Source organism: Gymnoscopelus microlampas (genome assembly GCF_963454915.1).
Source record: "Gymnoscopelus microlampas genome assembly, chromosome: 6".
Classification (NCBI taxonomy): domain Eukaryota; kingdom Metazoa; phylum Chordata; class Actinopteri; order Myctophiformes; family Myctophidae; genus Gymnoscopelus; species Gymnoscopelus microlampas.
The window spans coordinates 25,139,526-25,148,909 of record NC_139943.1 but is presented as its reverse complement, the minus strand read 5'-3'; the positions used below and the strand labels follow the sequence as shown (position 1 = coordinate 25,148,909).

Genomic DNA, 9,384 nt, shown 5'->3' with positions numbered 1-9,384 from the left:
TGTGTGTGTGTGTGTGTGTGTGTGTGTGTGTGCGTGCGTGCGCGCGTGTGTGCGTGTGAGAGATAGAGAGAGAGAGAGAAAGAAACTAAGTGTGTGTGTTTCTGTTTGTACATGTGCATGGCACTAAGCCTTTGATATATCCAGTGACAAGTCACTGTCAGACAGTGGGTTGTAATGAACAGTAATGATACACACATAGAGGGTCTGTATTACCAAAGGGCTCCATAGAGTGTGTGTGTGTGTGTGTGTGTGTGTGTGTGTGTGTGTGTGTGTGTGTGTGTGTGTGTGTGTGTGTGTGTGTGTGTGTGTGTGTGCACGCGCGCACGCGCGCGTGCGTGCGCCACCCAGGGGGGTCTTGTTGGTATACAAGTTGACCGTGTTATCACAAGCGTTATTTCCTTTCAGTTATTCTGTTATTGGACAGCTCAACAGCATCTGTTTTAACCGCTTCCAGTATTCCTGTACACACAAGCACACACCGCACGGTTTAATACAAGAGGATTTTCTCATAATCCTCAAAGCAAACATTGTTCCACTTTACAATGTTTTGCCATGTTTACAATGGCCTCTAATAGGCCCAAACAGAATTTCTCTTAAACTCAGATGGTGTTCGTCATATTCCACTTTTTCTTTTGTCTGCTATGCTAAAATAAATCATAATATGCAAACATAAAACAGAGAGGAAACAACATTTCTTATTATTTTTAAAGTATACTACAGAGTTAGGTAAAACTTGGACATGGCTTCCATGATCTCAACAATCAGGGGTATTTGCGTTAATGGTATACTTGATATTACTGACACAAACGTTTTTTTGTTGTTTTTCAGTAGCCATTGGATTTCATTAATTTCAGTACGAAAATCAACTTGCAGAGACATAGGTAATCCAACAGGGACAATATTTCAAAGTACATTATCGTTGACTTTTAAGACAGTTGAAACTCTAAAGTGCAGATTGATTAAAAAAAATCTAGCCAAAAATAGTAAAATAGCAATGGAATAATTTTAGTACATATTCCTATTTTGATATTCTTGTTAACTGTTAACCTACATGCCTAATCAGTCCAAAAACAACAGCAACAGAATCATCAGTGCCGGAACAGTAAATGTTTTTGTTCTGTTGCACATTCAAAGATAAATGGGGAGGGGGTGGTGAGAGAGAGATGACTTCCTTCTAGAGTTAAGAAGAGGCTGTGATTCACAGCAGGCTCTCCTCATTATTTCGCCATCCCTTCTTGCACAAAAAGCATTACCATTTTACACATTTTCACTCACACAAACACACATGCACGTCCGTACCTTTGTGCCACACAGTAATTGGACACAGATTGAGATTGGAGAGGTCTGATATAGTGAAGTGCTAACTTCCTCCTAGAAATAGGATGTTGAAAGGGTTTTCCTAATATTTCTTCTCTCTCTTTCTACATATCTCTTTATTGTTTCACTGGTGGCCATATTTGCTGAGTCAGACTTGGCTTTTATCTAGGATCTTCCTGGGGGATTTGTGCTCTCTCTCTCTCTCTCTCACACACACACACACACACACACACACACACACACACACACACACACACACACACACACACACACACACACACACACACACACACACACACACACACACACACACACACACACACACACACACACACACGTATGCGCGAGTGTGCTCACACACACGTACAGACCCTCTGTCATGATAAACAAAACTGTGGCCTAAGGAGGTTAGGACAATACCAACACGCTTTAATAAGTGTGAACTCTGGAGCACTGTGCACAGGCAAAGTGCATGTGCAACGTGCACATATGATTTCCCCCCTTGACACCTAGCAGGAGAACATGGTATCAATGTGACAAGAGTAGAGTGTAAACTTCATCTATCAGCCGGTGGTCACAATAACAATCTCTTCCAGGTAACACAGACAAACTAAATCAGCACCTACACTCACTCACTCGTCTGTACTGTAGACAATGACATAAAAACTTTAGGATTTCTTTGCGCAGACAAATACAGGTTGGGATATACAGAGGAAAACGGTCATGTAACCGCCTGAGCATTATCTTATTTTGATCAAATAAGATAATGTAACATGGTTATCAGCTAAACTTAACCACTCCCTGTTGTTCTACCTGGAACACTGTTGCGATCCACTATCAAAAATCTATCAAGGACCAAAACAAGCTAAGTGAAACAGAACAGTATGTCTGTGCTGTAAAACGGTAAAATATTGATCATCAACGTCTGTACAATTCAATAGGCTTTATTTAGATAGGCTAAGCAGACCGAGAGCACGCACTCTTTTTCAGGTGTTACATGTGTCGCCATTGGTAAAAGAAATCAAACAAATAGAGGGACAGCCTGGGCCCTGCAATAGAGTAGAGATTCAACCTAAATGCAACACATCATCAGGACAGAAAGGAGATATCACACTCATAAAAGATATTACTATTGTTAGAAGAAGAAAATACTTTTGTGACATTTCGGTCGGGGTGACCGTCATCAGATGAAATAAAGGTCAGCCCGACCAAAACCTCATGTGTATTTTAACAATAAAAAGGCTAGTGTGATTTTTTTTTGTTTTCGTGTTGCTCCTCCTTACGTTTCTTTTCAAAAGAAATTAAACCTATAAGTGGAAAAAGACGCCTAAACAAGCAACTTATAGCCAAAGTTAGAGCTGGGCCATATGGGCAAAATCTAATTCACAATTTTTTTTACCAAATTCCTCTATATCAATCTGGTGAAGATAATATATTATGACTATAATCTCAATTTAATAAAAAAACATTTTCAAAAATAGCCGACCTGCAACAACACAACGTGTCGCATCACAGCGTGCTCAAAACCAAAACACAACACTGATGACATGACATATCACAATATCCAACATCCCAGACGATATCTAGTAGTCTAGATACTGATACTGTATATTGCCCAGTCCTAGCCTTAGTATAGCCTAATTTACATTATAATACCTTCATGAATTAAAAGCAATAGTCAAGGATGTAACATGACAGTACAGCAACTATGTGGACATGATAAGCATGAATAGTAACATGTTAAGATAAGAATTATGGACCTAAATAAATATTCCTTGATTTCGTTCATGACAGATGTCCTGTCCTCAGCCCACCCATTGTAAGGTGTGTTTACAATTGAATACTGTTACATTGCTGGTAAATAAATTAACAAAATTGCTGGCATAGGCAGTGGGAGAGTCATTCTCACATGCCTTCCTTAATGATCAAGTACCGTCATGTGACAGTTCACACCTAAGATTAATATACCAGTACAGTAGACGAGGGTGGAAACAATTCATCAATGGCCTATGTTCAGGAAGGAATGCAAAGGCCCAACTATAACTTAACTTACTTAATGATCACGCAAGAGGTATCTACAAGCATGAGAGAAAAAGAAAAAAAAAGAATTGGTGGGTGAGACAGAGAGACTGAGGGACAGATCTGCGACCAGCCACTGGCTCAGGAGATAGAGCGGCCACTTGGGAATCTGAAGGTTGCCGGGATGATCGCCGGCTCCCCCTGGGTTAGTGTCAAAAGTGTCCTTGAGCAAGACACAGAACGCCTACTGATCCTGATCAGGTTGGTGCCTTACATACATATTTTATCATCCCCTAGTCTCGTGTAGCCAAATGTTCAGAGATTTTTGTTTACTGTAACAGTACGCTAAGAGACATCTAATGCCGCTTTTAAAAATGTAGTATCAGCTTGCCTTATTTTTTTTTACCCCTCTTTAACCAGTTCAGCAACAACAATAGCAAGTTAGCAACGTTTAACGTCAGGGTGAGCATGGCCAAAATAATAACAATAATAATATATAATAATATAATAATAACAAATAGCCAAACTAGTTCTGTGAAACATGCTACCTGATCCCTGGCTGCTATAAAACGAAAAGAAACGGTAAAAAGTCACTAAACCTAAGTACAAAAATAAAAATGTTTTCAAATGAAAGTAAATAAACTCTACAAAGTCCATCTCTGAATCTCCCTGTCTGAGAATATGGCAATGGACACTCCCTTATTCCCTGTGTGCTCCCATTCAGAGGGGCAAGAGAGAAGTAGTTGTAATCTGGACTTCCTGTCCACTTCCTGCCGAGACCAGGAAATCAGGGGTTGATTCAACTTCCCATGCAGGGCGCGTTGCAGTGATTTTGTTTTTAACTGTGTCCGTCTTGACTGTCAAAACACAGGCACAAAGCACCAGACAGACAGTCTCTTGCTCGCTCGAGAGAGAGCAAGAGTCTGGAAGAGACTCACAGAGAGAGAGAGAGACAGAGAGACAGACAGACAGATTGGAAGGCAGGTGAAGGCAGACGGGGAAACCAGCAAGCCAGCACAGGCTCAACTGGCCTCCAGTAGCCAGCAGTCCCCCCCCCCCCCCCCCTCCACCCCAAACACCCAGGAGGAGGCTATTGTTCCCCTGTTTCCCAAACAAAGCCCACAACCCCTCCGCCCACCCCGTGCCCCCTGTCAGCCCCCCCCACCCGATACACACCATTGTTGCCCTAATAAACCCCCCCCTCCCAAATTTCATTACATGTGTGCTCGGTCTCTTGAAAAACACACGACCGTCTGTTGAACAGAATATCTATCATATCTGTCATGTATTCTCCCATTCTTGCTCGGAACCATTTGCATTTCTGTAATTTTTTATAAACAGATTACCGACAAGAAGACCTCTACACCTTCAGTTTATACTACCCCTTTCATTTTACTTCCTTCCAAATGCTCCAAATATCTATAATATGAAATACAATAAACTACAAAAATGTCATGATTTTCATACACCTAATTATGCAACATCATGGCACCACACATGCAGTCAAACACTGCCCGCACAACACTGAGGATCACCTGTTGAATCAGTAACATGGTACATAAAACAACAAATATCCCTAAAATATCTCTCAAACCAATTCTTTTCACTTAAAAAATAAAATAAAATCTTTTTTAAATAAGGAAGGAACACAAAGTAGTTCTACATCTGTGCTTCACAAGACATCATCTCATGCCCACGGGATTAGTTGACTAATCCCGGTTTTGAAAATCTGTGTGCCGGATTTTGTTTCTAGAAACAAGACAACAGATGAAACAACACGGAAGAACAGAAAGGACAGCAGCCGCCTCACAGCTCCACCATATTGTAAAGGCATTGGTTAACTATGTGAACACACACACACACGGGTTGTGGCAAAAGCACACACAAGCCATATGGTGCGTCCTCAACCACCAACGCCTGTTGCTGCTCTTAACAATAGGCCTGGCCTGGACAGCGAGAGGCAAACACACACACAAGCACACACACGCGTACGTACACACACGTACACACCAAATGGTCGTTAGTCAGTCAGTCTGTGTTGCTTAGGCCCAGAACAAACGCCTGGATTTGCATTCTGCTCCACTGCCCCCTCCCCCTCTTCACACACACACACACACACACACACACACACACACACACACACACACACACACACACACACACACACACACACACACACACACACACACACACACACACACACACACACACACACACACACACACACACACACACACACACACACACACACACGCCTCCCAGTCTCTACAGGTGCATGGAGCACTCAAACCAGATGTCAACGGAGTGAGAGGGAAGAGCGGAGGCTGTTTGTCCAGGGTGACTGATAAAGCTTTGTACAATCACGAGCGTAGACAGCCAAATTGTCACTGTTAATTTAACATCTGACAGTGTAAATAGAAATAGAACTAATGGACCCGTAAGGTTTTTTCTCTTCGCCAGGCTGGACAGCCGAAGGCCGGAGATTATGTTTTCAACCATGTCCGTCTGTGTTTTTGTCTGTCTGTCCGTCATCTACGGCACAGCTGGACCAATCGGCGTGAAACTTTGCAGTTTGCACACATATTCTCCTTAGGCCATGGAACAACCTCTATCCCTTATTTTTCAAATCTGCTCCATGGTGGCGCTATAACAGGCAGCTTCACATTTTGGCCAATAACTCTGGAACTGTAGGTCGTACAGTCAAAAGAAATATGTTTTTTTACTACTACTCCTACTATGTATGGAAAGTTGGAAACTAACCCTCGGCTTGTTTACACACTCTTATGGACCCACAAGGGTTTTGTTTTTGTTTTTACAAAAAAAACACAGTAATGTTCACGCTGCGGATTTTGCTGTGTCTAAGAAAATGCCTTTACCACACACCTCTTTCCATGTACTCAACTTTTACCCCCAAAAGATACAATATAAAACAAATAAGATGCACAAAGTATTTCGCAGCCCAATTTTCCATAATGCTTTGCTACAATGTCAACCAAATGTGAGCCTAGAAAAGATGCTTGTACCAACCGTGATCTTAGGGTGTTTGTTTCTTCTCTGGAGTAGGGTCAGAACTGCACAGGACCGGCACCACAGGGGAAAGTTATCTTCTTAGCTTCAAATAGTGTGTCATTTCCGGTTTTCCTCCTGGGACATTACAAATAACAGTATATTATAATATGTGACAAATGTGCTTAATTGTAAGATACACTAATATTAAACTCCCCCTTTGGTGAACACAACTGCATGCTTGGGAACCATTTCCAAATATTTCTACATTTACATTGAAAGGAACTACAATAGTGGATCCAAACAACACCCCTCTCTCCACATATTTCTTTTTCTAGATGAGGCATTTTGGCATCATATTTTTTATTAAGCTCATGACACATAGATACTAGTGTAGGCTAACTGTATATTGTGCATTGTGGAAATGCCCAGAGTGGGAACCCCTGCAAAACTGAGAAATATGCTTAAACCTGACCTAATTTCAGTGTTCAAATAAAGTTTGACATTTTGACAAATGTTTCAAAGCCCTACCATTACAACATTAGGCTACATTGCATTTGCGTTGTGATAAACGTTCCAAATACACAGCAAAACACAATTTTACACAATATAGAGGGGGTCCCTGCTTCATCTCTCTTTCAGCTAGGGGGTCCTTGGCCTGAAAAACCTTGAAGACCCCGGCTCTAGCCTACAACTTTCCCTATAATCCCATATGATTTGCCCCTGGCCACAGATTTTGAACGTGTTTATAGCAATTATATGCCAACCATAATGTAATTATTATTGTATGAAGGCCAGCAGTCTGTTCTTAAGGCCTACCGGTCCTAGTACAGTGTTGCCATGTCCTGGGCTTCTTTTTCTGTAAAGTTGCTTGTAAATATTGGTGGTTGCGTTTTTTTGGGGCTTGTTTATAAAGTGTAGTTGCTTATTTTGGGCTTGTTTCCTTTTGTTGGGCTTTCAAACATTTTCATGTCAAGGACCCCCAAATGAATATGTATTACCCACACACACACACACCCCATCTGGAAATATATCATTCATGACAGGGACCCACATACACCTACAAGATTTGTGGTGTTACAATGTTTAAAAAAATATTCCACATTTTTATCAAGATTTTTTTTTAAAAATAGCCTATCTACTATCTATCTATCGTTGTGAGCTTGTTATAGCCGCTTTATATAGGGCTCATGTAGCCTAGTCGCTTCTTTTGGGCTTGTTTTCATAGACCCGGCTGCTTGTTTCTCTCGCAAAACCTGGTAACACTGGCCTAGTCCTACAGAACACACACACAGAATGAAACCCCGCCGATGCAACAAGTCCCCCGTTTACTCCCAGCTTTGTTCGGCATAGATCTGCCTCTACCGCAGGGACATGTTTTCATCCTGTTGGGTTGTTTCACAAAATGCTGTGTAATTTATTAATAACAAATCACTGAGAATGTAATCATATTCAATCAATCAATCAATTACAGTTATACAAAAACAGGTTGATTTTTTTTTTTAGGCAGTGGGGAGGGGGATCGGGATAGTGAAAGCAACATGGTTCGCTGTTATTAAGCTCCAGTCGCCAGGCAATAACAAGCTTGTTAGAACTGATCAAACACCTGTTTGTTTTCATTTCTGTCATAAATATATACAATTTTCGTTTAATTTCCCCTTTCAACAACCACTTTTATTTAAGATAATATGAAATGCCCGGGGCGCAGCAGCACACAAACTCCTTGGGAACTTACCTTGATCCGATCGCCTCTTTATGAAATAAGATTCCACAGATTCTCATCAGATTGTGTCTATTATAATGTCTGGAAGGTGTCCATGAACTCCCGGGGGTTTTGTTTTGTTTTGAACGGATCAGAACTGCTGGGCCGGGCGCGTCAGATCAGCCCTCGTATCTACAGGGATGCGAAATATGCGCGGAATGAGAACAGGAATGAGGAGCAGGAATGAAATGAACGCAAAGATTGAGTTAGCGGGGCGGGGTGAGAGAGTGGCGTCACTCTGGATGGAGTGAGATGGGAGGATGGGTGGAATAAAAAAAGAAAGAGGGGGAAGGGGGTTGAACTGTATGGGCTGCGTTTCAACAAAAGAACTGTAGTGTAGAAGTGTTGTGCGCCCAAACTCCATTCAAACTAAGAAAGAACGGACGGACAGACAGGGAGGGAAGACATTGACAAGCCCTACAAAGCCAAAGTGCAGTAACTACGTTTTTGGACACACCGACGTATGTGTGTATCCAGGTCAAATTAGCCTTCGTGATTTTGGGGGATAAACAAATACCGCAAGAACAGAACACTTGTATGCCGATATCTCATTCAGCTGACCAGTTAAAACACCTTTAAACCCATTTATCAGCCAATATTTTGGCAATTTATGGGGGCTTTTAACAGCCTTTCACATTAAGAAGAAAAGTTGCTTTCTCACCAAAACACAAACTAGTGTCACACAGGTGAGAATTTATAATGGCACACAATCTCCTTGAATAGTACCACTTTATGGAATTTTACATTCACAAAAAAAGTCAAACATAATGTTATTCCTTTGAACATGACTTAGGACATGGGAGGCCATAAAAAACAAAGCCATATGATTGGAGATCTTGTGAATGCCATTGTCTGCCTCTAAACTCAGCCTCATAAAGGAGTTGTTGTTTACTAAGCTCTGCTGCTCATCTCAGGTTTCATCCCCCCAGGTATTGCTGGACTGTCATCTCCCCAGAGGGAGTTGCCGTGACATAAAACAAACAGATATGCCAGGGTCACAACCTGAACCACCTACTGCAACCTGACACCTCAACAAGACCATCCAGTCAGTGCATCCACCAGACTGGCATTCCACACTGTGTGTTTATGTGTCCGTCTGTCTGTCTGCATCATTTCTCTCTTTCCTTGTGTTTGTGTTTTATTCAACACATCCTAGAAAATTATTTTGCTGTGAATATTCTGCTCTGTGACCACCTGATTCGCTATAGGCCTACTGACATCCCCATGTATGTACATAACATGGTCCATGCAGTTGGACCACAGGTATTTACAACTGTATG

The 9,384-nt window shown here is 41.6% G+C and overlaps 1 protein-coding gene across 2 annotated transcripts in view; it reads right to left on the bottom strand.

The window, feature by feature from the left end:
• Positions 1 to 8,235, bottom strand: part of tead1a (TEA domain family member 1a) — a 34,126-nt gene extending 25,891 nt beyond the window's left edge. For both annotated transcript variants that reach the window (XM_084061023.1, XM_084061024.1), the window contains exons 1-2: positions 8,078 to 8,235; positions 6,364 to 6,480 (exon numbers count right to left, since the gene is read on the bottom strand). The gene's annotated coding sequence lies outside the window, so the exon portion shown is untranslated. The remainder of the gene's footprint in view (positions 1 to 6,363; positions 6,481 to 8,077) is intronic.
• Between the last annotated feature and the right edge of the window lie 1,149 nt (positions 8,236 to 9,384).